This window comes from Amphiura filiformis, chromosome 5 (genome assembly GCF_039555335.1).
Source record: "Amphiura filiformis chromosome 5, Afil_fr2py, whole genome shotgun sequence".
Classification (NCBI taxonomy): domain Eukaryota; kingdom Metazoa; phylum Echinodermata; class Ophiuroidea; order Amphilepidida; family Amphiuridae; genus Amphiura; species Amphiura filiformis.
This window is the reverse complement of record NC_092632.1, coordinates 64,920,197-64,939,125: the sequence shown is the minus strand read 5'-3', so window position 1 is coordinate 64,939,125 and position 18,929 is coordinate 64,920,197. Positions and strand designations below refer to the sequence as shown.

Below are 18,929 nucleotides of genomic sequence, written 5' to 3'. Positions count from 1 at the left end.
AAGTAATCCTGTGTGCAATTTTTATTCATTTTTTTTTAAGATATGACCTTGTGAAAAATTATAAGTTTCTATTTGAGGCCAGTTTAGATGCATTTTGATGAAGCAGACTTGGCCATGTTCACTGGATATTGATATGGGTAACAATCATTTTGATACACCCTGTACCATATTTTTGCTGAACCATGAAATGGTATCAGCCTACATTAGTGTATCTTGCTTACTGACTGACTAACCTTTTGGTCTGAAATGGATATATCTCTAAATGCCACAAAGGTATGACCCCTCCCCAAGTGGTGTCAAATTAAAGAGAAAAAAGTAAAGAATATAATAAAAAATATTTTCCCATCTGGGGTGGCACTCAACACAAGACCCGGGTCAATATTCATATGGGTCCTTTTCCTATCTCAAAAGCCTAGAAGATATGAACCCCCAAGTGGTGTAAAATGAAAGAGAACATAGTAAAGAATATAATAAAATTATTATCCCACCTGGGGGTAACACTCCTCATAGGACCTGGGTCAATAATCATATTTTGGGCCCGGGGGGATCACTCCCATTGTGGCCTGTACACCATCCGCGAAAATAAAACGTGTAAAAAGGGTAGTTTTTCATGGGTAAGCATGATACGCGCGTAACGTGTTTAGGGTGTCAAAAACATGAAATATTGGAAAAAGGGTAGCAAAATTGCAATTGCTAAATACGCGGAAATGGAATTTAGGGTATGAAATTTGATGCAAGGAATAATATCCCCGTTTAGGGTACGTGTGAAAACACCTGTTTAAGGTATCGTTTTAGCCAAGCGTTAAATCCTTTTTTAGGGTGCTTTCCAAAGTTGATTATCACGGATAGTGTACAGGCCACAAGGCCACAATGGCAGGATTTTGGGTCCTTCTCATATCTCGATATGCCAAGGTGGTATGAGCTCCCGAGTGGTGTCAAATGAAAGAGAAAGAAGTAAAGAATGTATGTCAAATAAAAGAGAAAAAAGTAAAGAATATGAAAATAATTTCTGTGGGGAGACACTCATAATTAGACTGGGGTCAATATTCCTATTTTGGGTCCTTTTCATATCTAGATAATATTAGATATCCAAAGAATGTATGACCCCCGGATGACAGTGGTATACTGCAAAGGCCTGTGGTTCAGCTGTGGTGCCGTAACCGCTCTGGTTTTATATATTAATAATTAATAAATCTGGCATTTTAGACTGCATTATATTCAGATTTTAATTTTTCACAATACCCTCAAACAGTTGGTGCACACTGCACAGTCATTGACCTCTGAATAGGTCATCTTCCAAAGTTAAACTGTGTATAATTTTCTGTGCGTGAAGTTTCTCAGTTTTTTTCAGACCATGATGTCACCTGATATGTTTCTGGTAGTTTACTGAATGTCATCCATTGCCCATTTCACCAATCATTTTCTTCCTTAGTCTGAGGCACTGCAATAAAATACAGAAAAATGCAGTTATGAAATCATATTGTTCACATAATACATTCACATGATTTTACCAGTCAGTGGACCTTGAATGAAATCAGATCAAAATAGTCCTCATCATCCAAGAAGTATTTTGAGCCCTGCTTGATCCACAGAACTGAAACAAAACTTGGGCAGAAAATTATCATTATCTCAGATTGGATCAATTCCCTGCAGTGCTTGGCAGACACACATAGCAACCTTCCTTCTTTCCCTCGATGTGCAAACCTTTTGCAAAAGCACTTTTGTATTGATCTGCTATGTATATTGAACTAGAGTGGTTGTTCAACTAGCAAATTTGAACCGGCTATCATTGAGTACATCTTGAAAAACACGGGTGCTCAATGCAATATGTTCCCAAGTTGCACAAAATAGCTTGTATGAGTATAATACTATGTTCATGATGCAAAGTCAAAAACATTCAACAAAACATGATACAATTCTCAGCGCATTGTGCAGAGCCACCATCTCGGCGCTGGCAACCAGATATGAGATCTCGTGTGCTATACAGGGTGTCCCAGAAAAAATTATCGGGCTAATAAATTTGGACATAAGTCGAGAAATAGACATCAGAACTCAAAAATTAGCGTGTAGCCCATCTCATTCGCCGCCTCATATACACTAATTTTACTTGAATCGGTTGACTGATTGTGAAGAAATTACATAATGTATGCCTCAATTCACTTCATTCCAAGTTTGAAAGAGAGATCATTCAACACAATGCGCACTAGTGGTTAACACTGTCAGTGGCCTTCATATTTTGTTCGGTGAAATCCTTTTCGTTCTTTTTAAACAATCTGTTTCTTTCAAAACATCTAGTTAGGTTTTGTTCAAATTTGAAAACCTGCATGATATTGAAAAGCTTTGCATGTAAGATGATGCTCGATTGCTCGGTACTTGTAAATGTCTTTTTTCGTTAATGTTGATATTAATTTTGCATAAAGAATTATTGTAAAAAGAATTCCAGCTGGCTTTAAAAATTTCTCACACACATTAATGTTTTTGGAATATTTCCAAGAAATATCAAAAATCACACGTAAAACTGTAAGCACTTTATCAAATCATTCTTGGCATAAATATTCTTTGGAAAGTTAAAATATAACATATTTGCACAACCTAAAAAATTCAAGTTGGAAAGCTTCCAATTGCAGAAATCAAAGTTTTTTTCGACACACTGTTATTTATCTTCAGTGAAAGCATGAAAAACATAACACTGTCAATTTATAAAATAGATAATGTGGACTAAATATAATGAGATACACAAACTTTAGGAAGCGGTGAGCGAGTATGAAAAAGCGCCTGCTGATCAAACTTGGAATGAACTGCATTGATGCGCGCATTATGTAATCGTTAATTTCTTCGACCATACACATGTAACCAGGACATGTAGTAGGCCTGGCCTACATGTAGTTTACATGTTGAATTCCCAGGTGTCACCTATATTTGGTACCTGTGGCTGTACGCATGGGCGGCTTTACATGGGAAGGAGGAAAGGGAAAGAAAACAGGAAGAAATTGCAAAGCAATTCCAGATCCAATATTTTCAACATGAAACTGTGAAAATGGTGTAGAAGATATTGAAATTCCAACCAAATTATAACAATTTCCATCCAACCATTATTTGATTTTGAAATTTCAAATCCAATTATTTTCATCCAAATATATGGCATGAAAATCACCAACTAAAAGTGCTGAGCATTTCCCAGGAGGTGACGCATATCTAAGGCTGTTAAGACCCCTTTTTCAGCATTGCTGTCACCCAAAGACCCCATTTTCCCCCATTTATCACTGGTTTTGTTACTTATTTTGAAATAACAAAGCCATTTAGAACTAGAAATTCAATGTTTCAGTCTTCTTTTGGCTCTCACACAAAGACCTCATTTTAAAAAGGTTTCACATAATAAAGTCTAAAAAGTCTGACTCACTCAATCAATGACTCAACGGTTTTGTACATTTTGCTCTTTTTGGACAGATAAGCTTGGGAGGTGAGCACTTATTTGCTGGAACAGCCCAATGCTTATGGTTTAGGCATGAATTCTACATTTATGTACATTCCACCAGACCCTAGTAAATCCCTGTCATGGTCAGATAACAATGAAAGAAGATGAGAGAAAATAAAAAGAAACTTGAGCTTGTTTTGCCTCACAAAACATTTTTAACATAGGTTTCGGAACCATGGGGAAGGGGGCTTGTGGGGGCTCAGCCCCCTCAATAACTTTGGTCTGGGGGCTCAGGCCCTCCTATAATTTTAGATAAAGTAAAAAAATATGACCAGATAGCGGGAAAATGGGTGTTTTTGACCTATTTTTTGCAAAATTTCCTGACACCGAGGGCACCCCAGTATAGGTCACCAATTTTTTGTCAGCCCCCTCCCCCATGTTGAAAATCTTCCTAAGCCTAGATGTTTAATGTATCTGATTTCAACAAGGTGTCATTTAAAAATTGAAGTTTATCCTATAGTGTTTAAGGCAGATGTGTACTCTAGACATTGTTTCTTTCGCAAAATTGAGTTTTTTTGATATGTTTGTACTTTGTCATGTTTTTATAAATACAAGGAATGAAAATCCAGATTTATAAACTCCAACTGCAATATTTTAAGGATTTTATTTCACTATTCCACTCGTGTTTGAAATTGAAAAGGAAAGAAAATCTTTGTTGTACCAGCAGGGTACACGCAAGACAACAACGCATCGCGCTATGTGATCGCGCAATTTGTTAACGCACAAATACGCTACGGCGTATGCGACGCTTATCTGCATGCGCGGCGCATCTTATGGAAACACCATGGAAGCACAAAAACCTAGTGGTCAAATGGCTCCGTTTTAGCTGATAAAATGTGGGTTTTTCAAGTCCTTTCCCCAGATTTAAATATCAAGTTATGAATGGATTTCGCTCAAACTTCTCAAGGGGCCGTGGATTTACCCGATGTTAATGTAATGTAAGGTAGAAAAATAAAACTGCCGCGTGCCATTCTCCTGCGAGATTTGAAAGTGTAAAATGTGACCACTTTAAACTTCAACGGCCATTATTTCAATGTTCATTTTTCAAATGACGGTTTAGTGAATTTACGATAACTCAATAAATACAGCATCTAGAGTTAAGCAAATATGATCATCGTAAAAAGCATGATCGACTCAAGAAACGGTTCTCTCATTTTTTTATATTTTGGCCTATTTCCGATTTTAGGCATCATTTTGTGCAAATAGGCGTTTGTGAATTTTAAAAAGTTCAATTTGATGCCTGGGGAGAGCGGGAGTGTTCACCTATATTTTTCTGACCAGCCTAGCTTACATTTTAAGGTTTGGGATGACCTGATTAGCCCAAGTAACATGTCTTATATTATCTGCCACAATACTATAGGTCTTACACAACAGGATAGAGCAAACAGCAAATGGCACTTGCCCCATATTGGGGCAGGTTCACCCCATATTGGGGTAAGTTCACCCTAATCACAAAAAAAGGTTTCTTGCATAACAATAACATTTTCAAAATTTAGCAAGAGTATACAGGGCATTCATTTTTCTGGGAAGTGACTATAAATTTGTTGCAGGGGTCGGGTCAGGGTAAAATGTTCAAAGTGAGCCTATCATGATTACAACTTCGGGAGATTATGGATTATTGGTATGAGTAATACTGATACCAATAACTTTAAAAACATGCTTTTCAGTAGTTTTACCTTGTTTAATGGTATAATTATATATTTTGCATAATACGCTGATGGGGCAGGTCCGCCCTAAGTTTGGGGTTCCGCCCGGGGAAGATATTTTGCCCCATCCTCAAAAAATTGCTTAACGTGCCCCTGACATACATTTTTGTATTTTCAAAGGGTATGCAAAATACAAATCGAATAAGGAGTTTTAACTGCATTAAATCTTTGACAAATCCATATACAATATAGATCCATTAAAACCATCTGTATTTATGTATCAATGATAATACAACATTATTAATGCAAGAAAAATTATGTTTTGGTGTAATTTTTTTGTTTTGGCTGCAGTTTGATGAACTCGTTCCTGTATATCGCGGTGCCGATATGAGAAGTTTATAATAACATATGTCACCTAATTTTGCCATCACCAAATTCCCCGATACCGTAGTGCTGAGAAACAAGGGTGGGCGAACCTGCCCCTAGGGCTTAACACTCCTTGCTCTCCCTAAATGGTCAATATCTCAAAAAATATCAAAAAAATAAAAAAACGTTTTTGGAATGGAGCCTCAAGATTGAGCTAAAAACAAAATAAAATATTTTGGAAAGAGTGTTTTTTTGTTATGATGTACCTAACAAATAAAAAAAAACTCACTTTTTTGTGATTTTCTTCAAAATTGTTGTTTTTACCCCAAATCTGTATTTATATTAAGATTTATTGATGTCTTGCCTTCATGAAAATGTATACTTTTATTATATGTCTTGCGCGACGAATTACAAAGTTATTGCACTTTTACTACATGCATATCTGAGAGTACACAGCCTCCTTAAATCTCCTTTTTCATTTCTGAAGCCAAGTGGTTGCTTTTATAATGTGATGATAACCCTTGTGTAGAATATTTTGGAATTCCGCAATTTCAAGATGAAAGTGGTTAAAATTTCTGGGATGTTTGCACCTTTAACAAAGCCTTTGGATTTCCGGGTTTTAGCAGTGGTTGTTCGTGACTAGAAATTAAGACTTTTGTGGAGGGATAAGCTTGGGAGGTGTGCACTTATTTGCTGGAATAGCCCAATGCTCTCAAAATATTTGCTTTCTTTATTTTCCCCATTTTTTAAATTATGGTATTTCACCGTAAATTACCAACCCGTAAATTTACTTACAGATTCAGCACACTCAGTTATCTGGTATTGCACAGTTTAGTCCTGAGGCCATCACTTGAGTGAAATGAGTGAAATCGAGGTGTTTGTTTTTTGTCCTCATTAACTTCTCAGATGCCGCAAAACAAACAAGGCTGTTTTCACCTGTAGTCTTGACTTTTCTACAAAAAACAATACAGTAAAATATCATAAATTAAACTAAACCTAAATTATGTAAAGGATAAACTGTAAAGCAAGGTACATAATTCTCCATGCATATGTAACAAAGTATAAGTAAATATGCTCTGTTAATTAAACTGATTGGCTAAACTGAGCCTGCTAACAACATCAAAGACAAGATTAATCTGGCCAACATTTCTTGTAAATCTTGAATCTTCTAATATCTAACTTAAAATACATAATTTACTGCTTGAAATATGAAATGAAATGATTAAACAATACAGAGAATACATACAGAGAGATCATCAATACATGAAAGTTCCCATAATGCAGCTATTGCCCAATTTTGGTTGCAACATAAGATTTGAATTGTTTCTAAATCCAAAATTCAGATTAGAATGTGTGGAATAAGATGTGTGTCCTTGACACCTTCAAGTGAATATCCATTAAAATTGAACTTCTCTATACAATTTAAGGTTTATCCTCTTCAGTCATACCACTTTTCTTAGCATATATCAATAAATGATGTACTATTTATTTACAAACATGTCAAATTGGTTCACTGTGATGTGACACATTTTGGGTGCATCTCATATAAGATACGCTGCATCACATTCCAATTTGTGTGTTGCGAAATTATGATATCACTTTTTCTGCATGACACTTTATTTTCTGCACAACAATGAAAGGGGGTAAAAACAATTGCATGTTCTAATTGGGTAAACAAAATCCACTGATTTTTCCCATTTTTTGAAAATTCCCTGATTGGCTAGAAACCCTGTTTTTATATCAAACATCTCTTTGGTTACATTTACAGTCATTTTATGGTGTCATTCACCAGAAAATACCATGGCGCTTACAAGAAATATACACAAAAGTCAAAAAACAAGAGAACAGTTCAAGAAAACAGAGATGTGGTCGTGGCAGATTTATGTTCACATGTTGCGAATTTCATGCCGTAGCAGCTGCAATGTCAAATCTGCTTTTGCCAGTGATTCTGTGGCTATGTCTTTGAATAGCGAGCCGGATACTGTCAGAAAACGAGCTCAAGGTATGAGCAGGAACATAAACGGTATAGTCCAAAATTTAGTTTGGACTTGGGTGTAGTTTGGACTTGGGTGTTGCAAGGACCTATCTACATACAGAGGGATTTTAAACAGTACTAATGAGTACTTATTGGCAAACTGGAAGCCAGTGCAAGGTTGTCAGGAGTCCTCCAACACTGTCGCATATGGGTAAAGTCAAAAATAATGGCACCGTTAGGTTGCTGATGCCTGCTGTGCAAATGAAAAAGACCAGCAAAGAAATTCATCTTTTAAAATGTGTTTTATGATTGGCCCTTTAACCACAGCAATTTGTAGTGTCACAGCTGTCATGTAAAAAATAATATGCCCAATTTTCTTTCCCATATGCAGTCCGGTCCGACTGCCTGATCAGGAAGTACTGCCGAATTAGGCAGTATGTTGCCGAGTCAGGCAGTATGGTATCCCACAATGCAATGCTCTATTTCAAATAGAGCATCTTTTAATATACCGTTATTTCTTGGTTTAGAGTAAAGAAGTAGGTAAAATATATAAAATTATCAATGAATGTACAATTAGTAATAATTTTTTATCAATTTTAGTTAAAATAAAGTTAATTTGCATATTTATATCAAATTTTTAAAATACCGTTAGAAATTGTTTTGATATTTAAATTATTTTTCTCCCGGTGGATTCGCCCGGTGAAAAATTGTCAACTTACATGCAGCTCATGTTTGTCAAAGTAAAATTTCCCCCGATCTTTTATAAAATCACCATGAACAATTTAGTCCTTAGTCTGTTGAATTCGGAAGGGTTACCAAAGCCTGTGTTGCCTAACTCGGCAACATGCTGCCTGATTCGGCAGTACTTCCTGATCAGGCAGTCGGACCGGACTGATATGGTCAGGAGTGTTACATGTTAGCGTGACAAGAAAAGAGGTACTTGTATTTTAATCATGTATGTAAAAAATCTACAAGTTAAAAAGTTTTGGTTTTCATGACATTTTGTGAAGTGTCAGCTATTATTAAGTTCCAAATTCTTTCATATTAGTCACTTACTTATGAACATGTGAAGACCACATGGTGCGAAAAATAAAATATGTTCCAAAAATCACTCGTCACCAGATTGTGTAGCATTGTAAGGTAATGATGACAGTAATTATCTATTTCAGTCTGTTTTTAGTAAAAACAACATTTGGGCCAAACTTGGAAAAAATAAAACTTGCATGATATCAAAACCGTTTTCTTTTTAGAGCGGGTTGAAAAGAGAAATTCTGTCTCGTCAGGAGGGTTACATCAGAATTCAACTTGATTTTTTTCATACACCAAGGTGGCAATATTCATGTTTTACTTTTTATTTTATTAGTGCATTGTGATAGGAACTCAAAAACAAGAAAAATATTCACCATTGCTTGAACATGTTTGCTACAGCTCTCTAAATAATCAATGTCAGGAGTGTTACACAGAATTAATTCTATTATTCACAATAAGGCGCCGCCAGTGGTTTGCGATAATCGTGATGTATCATGGGTAAAAGTCGACATCCAAGTCCGCAAAATACAAATATTACCATGCTATTACATAGGAACACGTGACAATATTTTTTAGTTTGTCAATATAACGGTATTACACGCAAATCGATAGAGAAAAAAATTAATTGTGCACATTTCAAATCACATTATTAAGTATTATTGAGTATAGATTCGCGTGTAACAAGGTCTTTATTTTGACAAACTAAAAAAATATTATAATAGCATGGTAATATTCAATAATTGCACGGACTTGGATGTCGACCGTTTCCCATGATACATCATGGTTACATCGCAAACCGCTGGCGGCGCCCTTATTGTGAATAGCGAGAATTAATTGGCAATAATTCAAATTTCTGAAGAAATTACCAGTCTGTTGGTGTTCTTTTAGCACTGAAAATTTATTCCTGAAGCCAAACTGCTGTAATCATGATGTAAAGACCTTCATATTCAAGAAATATGTACATAAAACATGGTTTTCATAGCTCGACCAAAATGTTACACTCCTGACAATCAATTGTAAGTAATATAGGCTCAACAATAAAATTGAACTAATGTAATTCAATTTTTTGCCCCTTTTGAGATAGCCAGATAGTGTTACCAAAAATTACAAAAACTACGTTAGAAAATGTGATTTGCAAATTTATATATATTTGAGGCTTACGGTAGGCCTACTGTAGCAAAGTGTCAGGAGTGTTACAACAACATGCAAGCTGGGCTCAAAAAATAAAATTGAACGTAAATCACCTAAATTCTGTGCCTTTTTTGAGAGGGCCATAGATTTTGTCAACAAAAAATTACAAACACTGTTTTAGAAAATGTAGTTTATAAAATATTTCAGGCCATACAGGTATTATACAGTGTCAGGAGTGTTACACAATAGCACTAGTTTGATGGATCCTTACATCAATTTGAAGAAGAAAGTGATGCTAAAAACTTCAACACAGTTTTTGCACATCATATTGCATTATACAAACTTAAACAGAAAATCGTTTAAGATGTTTTTTTTGACAAATGTGACCATCCACCACAACTGAGCCCGGATGTCTCCAGTGCCACTATTGAGATATGCTCAAAACAATAAACAATATAGGAAACAAAGGTTTTGTTGACTGTTTTATTGATTTTTCACTACTTAAATGTCAAGTACTATAGACATGATATACATCATATTAAAGCTAATTTCAAGCAGAATATTTTGGTTGAATGTCTCAAAAATGATCATTGGTGACTTCAGGGCTCAGTTGTGCTGGATGGTCACAAATAAAAACTTTTATTCCAGATTTCCACAAATTTTTAGGTGTTTTAATGAATTTTTTTTTTCGAAACTTTGTTTCCATGAGAAAAATTCTCCGGGAAAATTCTACATGACTATCTTATAGTTTAGTGTCTAAGTAAAATTAAAACTCAAAGAATTACATATTTGGCTCAAAATATGCTAAGGTGTCATATTATAGCCATATATTTTGACATCTTTTTTTAAAAATAATAATTATAGAAATGGAATATTTGCTAGTTTAGTGGCAAGTTTAGGTAGTTAAGACATAGCATACACAATTTAAGTAAAATCCTTTCACTCTAAATAATAAAAAAATAAAGCTGTAAAATGCCTATTTTTACACTTTTGTTTGTAACATGCCAAGAGACGCCTTTTTTCAACAGCTTTTAATTTTTTTTATGGATCCTTATAGAAATTCATGTGACCTGTTTCCCAAAATGGTGCAGTAAACCAATCAAAAAAACAGAAAGAGGCATTATGAATTATAAGTTAACAGATCAAGAAAAGGATTTAAAAGTTTGCCTTTCATGTATGTTACTATTGTCTGTCAAACTTTTGATTGATTTTGAAGTCCCTCAGTTTTTTATAAACAAAGACTTGAAGCATAAACTAAAGGGTAAATCTATTGTAAATAACTTCATTTCTCCATATTATAATCAATTTGTAAGTGGCTGCCATCTTTTTTGAACATATAACAATTTTAAAATTTTTCTTGAAATGTCTGTCAAAATATAACATACGCAAGATGGTGCTGTAATTCCTGCTAAACTAGGGTGATACAGCTAATTATGCTACATGACATAGCATTTTTTTCCACCTAGCTTTGTGGCACTATCACTTTGTGAGGAGAAGCTTTTTGATGACACAATCCATTGTTAAGTGTTGTCTGTCAAACATTTGTACGCATAAGTAACATACATAAGATTTGTATGTGTCTGTCAAAATAACATACGCAATTTGTTTAAAAAAATTAAAAATCACTTGATGTTCACATTATGATGATAGTTTAGAGTTTATAAAAGTGTTTTAAAACATGTGATTTATAAACTGCATGTGATCTTTATTCAATTTCCCATCTTGAACTACTGTTTTTGCCAAATTATTATTCTGTATGTTACATTTGACAGACATCTTTGTATGTTATGGCTTGACAGACACACATATTTTATTTATAACAATTTATCCTCCTTATTGTAATATTTGGACACATTTTTTTCCACAATCAGTTGCTGTAGGTCCTACACCTAAATAACCACAAAATACCTTATGTAATACTTTATAAATTTTTATTTGATTGCAGAAAATCATCAAAATTGTGTCTGTCAAATATAACGTACGCAAGGGCTAGAAAATTAAATTTGTGAAGTAAATGGTCTATAACTTATCTTTCTTTTAGTGTATTATGAGCGATATATGTGCATACTATAATTTAAACCTGGTTGGAGACCAAAAGAAAAGAGCTGGAAAAATAATTGTGTGTTACACTTTTATGACACCTTAGCTTATTTTGAGCCATTTGCATAATTTTGTCAAAATATAACAAGGAATGGCATGGATCTTTTGTGTTATGTTTCTAAAAATTTTGGACTACTTTTACCAATAAACCAGTTGAAAAAATACATTTAGTAACATTACTGAAGTATTTTTTTTATTTTTTCTTAACTTTAGATAGGTTGTGCTTACAATAAGACAACAATTACATCTCTGAACACTGTTTGTATTTTTGACGCTTTTGTCACACTTTGGTGCCATTATTTCTGATTATACCCATATGGCACTAGTTACTAGTTGGTGATATAATATGTCACTTATTAATAATATGTCACTTGTTGGTGGTAATATGTCACTTCTATCTGGTACCAATCCGAGAAAATGAATCACAGAGAATGGCAAAATAGTATGTAGGCCTACTCTTTCAAGGCAGATAGCAACTTTTCTAGGCGTTGTTGACATGGTACCTTCAGGAAAGAAAGTTCCTACTATGAAGACCTAACTTTTGAGTGAGAACTTTGTTAGTGTTTAGTAGTGTATATTTGTACTGTAATGAATGTATAATGCTCTTACCTCCCATTTTCTCCAATCTTCTCTTTAAAATGTTTGGCTCTTGCACCCAAATGGCTTGCAGAAAAGCTGGGACATCACCTTCAATTTCTTCACTAACATATTTGTCCTTGGCTTTAGTTCACTGTCAAAATCAAGCATAAATAATATATAAATAATATTCTTTATGAACAAATGCTGTGTTCAAATTGTTTTGTTTTTACCAGACGACGGTGGCCGACAGTAATTTAATACGGCAACAGCCAATAGCGTAAACAAATGATGACAATATGATGGCAACACTGCCTGCACGTTGACGCCCTGTACGTGCCATGGTGCGCTTTTAGCTCTATTGGCCCGTTACAGAGAAAAAAAATGCACGAAATATATTTCCCAGTGCAATGTATAGATTTTCACATGAAAATCAATAATTTGGATTCAAAATTAATGTGAAGAAAAAAAAAATATTATAGCCGGTAGTGGAAATCGATCTCGGGACCTTCTGCGTGGCAGGCGGAGACGTTAACCGTTACACCACGCATACATTGATACATGTGGGGGAATTTTTTTGTACATAACATATATTGTGCGTTATTCATACAAAAAATTCAAAAAACAGTACTTAAAATTAGGTTCACTGTCGAACCTCAACGGATTAAGACTGATAAAATAGTGCTTGATAACATCCCAGCAAACACAAAACGTTTTAAAAACGTTTTAAATAAGTTATATTTTGGCTTTTGGTTTAGGTAAAAACGTTTTAATGACATTAAAATGTCGGGTTATATAAAGGTCATGATAACGTTTTAAAACGTTTTGTATGAAAACACACTACAAAAATATTTTTAAATGTTTTCAAAAAATGTTATTGTAAACTATTTTTACAATCATTTTTGCCAAATATTGTGTCAATACTTAAATAACATTATGTTAAAATGTTTGAACCCAGCAAACACGGAAATGATCTTAAAATATTTTCTTCAAAACCTTTTAATAACATTTAAATGTCTGGTTATACAAAGGTCATGAAAACGTTTTTAAAACGTTATTGAAAATATTTTGGGCAAACATTTTTCGCAAAATATTTTTACAACCCCAAAATAACATTCTGTTTAGAATGTTTTGTATCAAGTTTTCAAGAATGTTTTGGAATGTTATTAAAACGTTTTTATACCCTTTATATAACCCGACATTTAAACGTTTTCTGTAAAGCATTTTTATTTGCTGAGCAGTAGATTATCAAAAAATGTTTTTTAAGGTTATGAAAACGTTTTATACTCTTAATATACCCTTTATATAACCCGACATTTAAACGTTTTCTGACAACCTTTTATAGCCTTTTGCGAATGATGTCGAAAACGTTTTGTGTTTGCTGGGATGCATACACTTTTGGAATTATTTGAGACATTTTCGTGTTTACGTGTAAAACCAATGACGACGTCAAAATTCAGTCAATCTTTGCCGGCCCCTGTTTTTTACCTTTAGGTGCACTTTTGTACCTCATTTTATAAGTTGCCCACCCCCACACAGTAGGCCTAGCAATGAATAAATTTCTATCAAAAATTATGGCGCATTGGTGACAAGTAAGATAGGGCCTATGTATATTATTGGGGCAAGGACTACAACTACTGCACTGGAAATTTTATTTCAGCACAGACAACAGTTGTAGAGTTATAGTCAAAAATGAGGGAAAACCAATATTTGATCAATAAGTCAATAACTATGGTACTTGCCTTGAGTTGCTGAATTTTCAGTGCAGTAGTTAACTTATAGTAGGCCTACTTGCCCTATAATATACATATCTTACTTGTCACCTATGCGCTTATAATTTTTGAGAAAAATGCAAAAATAGGCATAAAATTGGCCAGGGTGTAGTACCCCTTAATGCATTTGAAAATTTACAATGATTAAAAAGGGCATTTCGTGACCCACTTTTCTCAAAAAAGTTGAGATTTTTATACCACTTGAAGTCTTGAACCGTCTGGCTACAATTTCCTACATAATGTTTATGTACCAAAATTTCTTGCAGATTATTTCGTTTAGCAAAAATATCGTCAATTAACAGTGGCCTATATGGAGCAGTACTTGTAATACACATATTCATGCATAACTCACAAGCGCAAAATCTGAATCAACTGAAATTTTGGGAATAAGCCTTTTTCGTGGTTATCTGCTGAAAAATGTCATAAAAATAGGATGCTAGGATCACGAAATACTCCTGTAAGTGACTGAAGTAGTTTATAGTTCCATGCTCTATCTCTGTCCACACAGTAACTATCGTCTCATCGTGGATAGCAGATTTCTCGATCAAATGACACACAGACAGTAAGCTTACTTCAACCCAACAAATATAGCCAGCTGCTCAGTCTGATATTGAATATTGTGATCTCTATGCAATATGGTTCTACATGCATTATAGGCCTACCCATTTACATGGCATGCGCATAGCACCCCGCATAGCACTCACTGACTCAGACATGTATGGCCGTACATGCATGGCCGGTCTCGTTTTATTTACTTGCATACGAGACCAGATATAAAAGAATGTGTACCAAGTGCCCAAAATTCTGAAAACTTCAGAAAGATTTGGAACTCATACCGGTATATATATGCCTACTATCATGACTATCGGAACTTGGGTGCAAAGTAATGTACAATTTCATGAAATATTCATCGCTGATGATGAAACCAAATTCATTTCAAGAATATTTTAGATCAAATAATTACCTTCGATTCGAAATTGTAGTTGCTCTTGCAATATTAACACCTTTTTGCAGCATTATTATTCCATCACGGTTAATGTTTACGTGTGGGTTCGCGAGCATCCATCTTTAAATAATTGCCTCTTAGTCTTTACCAGTCGTTTCTCTAAATCCACGAAATCTTCCTGTCGGGTTGTTAGCGGTTACCGCACCATAGCTGAACCATGTTATTGTATTTTACCAGGGAAGAACAGATTATACCACTGTCCCCCGGGGGTCAAACCTTCTTGGGATTCTGAAATATAGACCCAAAATAGGCATTTTGAACAGAGTTTTATGAGGATCGTCACCGTGTGGAAATTTATAAAGTAATTTTAATACCGGGAGGGGGTAGGGTACCGGTACATTCTTTATTTTTATGTCTCTTTTATTTGACACCACTCGAGATACAAAAAGGACCCAAAATATGAATATTGACCCAGGTCTTATGAGGAGTGTTACCCCCCCAGTGGGGATTTTTTTTAATATAGGGCCTATTCTTTACTTTGTCCTCTTTCATTTGACAAGCTTGGGCAGACATTCGATTGGAAATGCCCCGAATGTGAAGTCCTTGATTTTCGAGACTCGTTCTTCGATTTAGGGGACACAAGTTGCGCGGATGAAGATGACTCCATTCAAGAGGAAGGGAAGAACAGACATTAGACTAGTAATAGAAATCACCTCAACTCGCTGAAAATCCTTGTGATAAACTTCCAAAGCATCATGAATAAAGTGGCTGAAGTGGAAGCATTAATCCAGGAATATAACCCTGACATCATACAGGGTACAGAGACGTGGCTCTCTCGACATACAGAACTCTGAGTTTCAGGAAAGACAGGAAGGTGACAGGCATGGGGTGTTCTTTTTGCTTGTAAAAGGGACCTTATAGTCACGCATAGAACCGAGTTTGACTCTGAATGTGAATTATTGTGGAGCCAAGTGGAAGTAAAGGGAAGGAGAAACCTACTGTTGGGCACCTACTACAAGCCCCACCACAACGACATGGACGCAGTTAAAGGTCTCCAAAATTCACTTGCAACCATCAGTTCCAAACATAAAGAGTTTGACATTATTCTGAGTGGCGATGCAAATCAACCAAATGTTAACTGAATAAACCAGACCGTTATTCCAGACAGTTATGCTTCAAAGGAGGTAGCTGAAGAACTCCTTGACACAGTCTTTGAAAATGGGCTGGACCAGGTGGTTCACAAACCAACTAGGGGCCGGGAGATAACATACTTGACGTGGTTTGGACAAACAACAAAGGAATTATTAAGACCGTTGATGTAGTACCTGGTATGAGTGATCACAGCGTGGTATTACTTGAATTGGATTTAGCTGAATAAAGGAAAAAGAAATCCACCCGCAGAATCTACCTGAAAAACAAAGCTGACGAAGACGAAATTAAAGAGGACCTGACTCATTTCCAAGAAACTTACGAGAAACTGACTGGGTCAACTGTCCAAGAGAAATGGGATGCCATTGAGAATCAAATCAAATCTGTCATGGACAAACATGTTCCATCAAAATGGTCTCTAACAGGCACAGTCTGCCTTGGTTCACGAGGGAGCACAGAAGGTTGTGTAGAAAGAAACAAATGGCCTACAACAAGGCAAAGTGTTCTGGAAAATCAACCGACTGGGAGAAGTACAAACTTTGCTCGAAAGAGAGGAACATGTTAAAGATTACATTGAAAGCTGTCTTAAGGACAATACCAAAGAATTCTGGTCATTTATCAAGAAGCTTCGCCAGGATGGAGCAGGAGTACCAGATCTCAAAGTGAACAACAAAATCCTTAGCACGAACAAAGGGAAGGCTGAGGCTTTCAGCGACCAATTCAGCAGTGTTTTCACTACGGAGGATTCTACTATACCAAATCTTGCCAGTAGCACCATTCCTCCCATCAAGAAGCTGATCATACGAGAAGAAGGGGTACTCAAGTCAAGCAACTTCAGAACCTTAATCCAAATAAGGCATCTGGGGCTGACGGCATTCCAACATGGCTACTCAAGATGGCGGCGACGGAATTGACACCAATATTCACCAAATTTTTCCAAGAGACCCTTGATAAAGGGAGATTCCACATCAATGGGGTGAAGCCAACGTCAGTGCCATCTACAAGAGGGGAGAAAAATCAAAGCCTGAAAACTACAGGCCTGTCTCATTGACCAGCGTTCCGTGCAAGGTGATGGAGCACATCATCCATTCTCATGTAATGGGACACTTGGAACAGAACAGTATTCTTGTTGACAAGCAGCATGGGTTCCGTGCAAAGCACTCGACGGAAACTCAACTTATCCTGACATTAAATGACCTGACCAAGAGCATCGAAAGAGGTGAAGTCACGCATATATGGCCATCTCAGACTTCGCCAAAGCGTTCGACAAAGTGCCACATCAACGCCTCCTCAAGAAACTTGAGCATTATGGCATCAGGGGTGACATTCACAAATGGGTAACAAACTTCCTTACTAGACGTACACATCAGAGAGTGGTCTGTGAAGGACACCTTCAGAGCTGAAAATGTGACTTCAGGGGTTCCACAAGGCACAGTCACTGGACCATTGTGGTTCAATGACCTTCCTGCAAACCTCACAAGTACAGCAAGGTTGTTTGCAGATGATTGTGTGCTTTATACATCTAGCAGTTCACCTGAGGAGCTGACAGTCTTGCAAGACGACCTGACAAAACTTCAGGAGTGGCAAGACAAATGGGGCATGAAATTCAATCCCAGCAAGTGCTCTGTTATGCATATGCAGATCACCCTCAAGAAAGAAAGACCGCAGATGAACTCACATTCTGTGGAGAAGAACGCAATGAAGTGACTAGCCATCCATATTTAGGAGTTCAAATCGACAATCGTCTTCAGTGGAAGGGCACATCAAGATGGCAGCCTCAAAAGCAAGCAGGATCCTGGGCTTCCTTAAGAGAAACATCTGGTTTGCATCACAGGAAACTAAAGTAGCAGCCTATACAGCGCTGGTTAGACCTGTATTAGATATGCTTCCTGTGTATGGGATCCATACAGAAGAGGAGATAAGTCCAGCGGAAAGCAGCCAGATTGCTTGAAAGACTACGAGCAGCGCAGCAGTGTAACAAAAATGCTGGAGAAACTTGAGTGGAAGACCTTAGAAGACCGACGCAGAACAAACAGACTGACCATGGGAGGGGGGGGGGGATATCCAAAATCATGAACGACTTGGTCGCAATCGACAGGGACGACATGATCACCATGTCAACGGAAACCAGAACCAGGGGTAGTCACCAACATAAAATCCTCAAGATGCAAGGAACAAAGGACATCTATTTGAACTCCTTCCTTCCTCGCACTGTGACAGACTGGAACAAGCTCCAGGGGGACACCACTTCAGCAGCCACACTTGATATCTTCAAAAACTTAGAGTCCAAAAGTAATTTAGGTACATGTAGTCATATCAATATCAGCTTGAGCAGCATCAAAGTTGGCGAAAGTACAGCAAGACTGAACCTGCCGACTTAACCAAGACAAGACAAGACACCACTCGGGGGGTAATACCTTCTTGGCATTTTGAGATATGAAGAGGAACCAAAATGAATATTGACACAGGTCTTATGAAGAATTTCACCCCGGTTGGGAAATAGTTTTATTATATTCCTTACATTTATCACTTTCATTTGACCCCACTCGGGGGTCATACCTTTTTCGCATTTTGAGATAGGCCTATGAATAGGACCCATATGGATATTGACCCGGGTCTTATGATGAGTGTCACCTCCGGGCGGGGAAATATTTCTATTGTAATTATTATTCTTTACTTTCTTCTTTTTCATTTGACACACTTGGGGTCATTACCCCCGTCATACCCTTGTGGCATTTCAAAAATATGTCCATTTCAGACCAAA

At 36.3% G+C, this 18,929-nt stretch overlaps 1 protein-coding gene and 1 long non-coding RNA gene across 2 annotated transcripts in view; both read right to left on the bottom strand.

The window, feature by feature from the left end:
• The window catches only part of LOC140153553 (2-Hydroxyacid oxidase 1-like), a 92,222-nt gene that overhangs the window by 43,356 nt on the left and 29,937 nt on the right, over window positions 1-18,929 (bottom strand). The gene's annotated exons all lie outside the window — the stretch shown is intronic.
• On the bottom strand, window positions 905-15,239 carry LOC140153554 (uncharacterized). Its single transcript, XR_011859118.1, has 4 exons — window positions 15,035-15,239; window positions 12,332-12,452; window positions 6,283-6,440; window positions 905-1,441 (listed from the first exon to the last, which is right to left on the bottom strand). It is a non-coding gene; the product is annotated as an uncharacterized lncRNA (long non-coding RNA).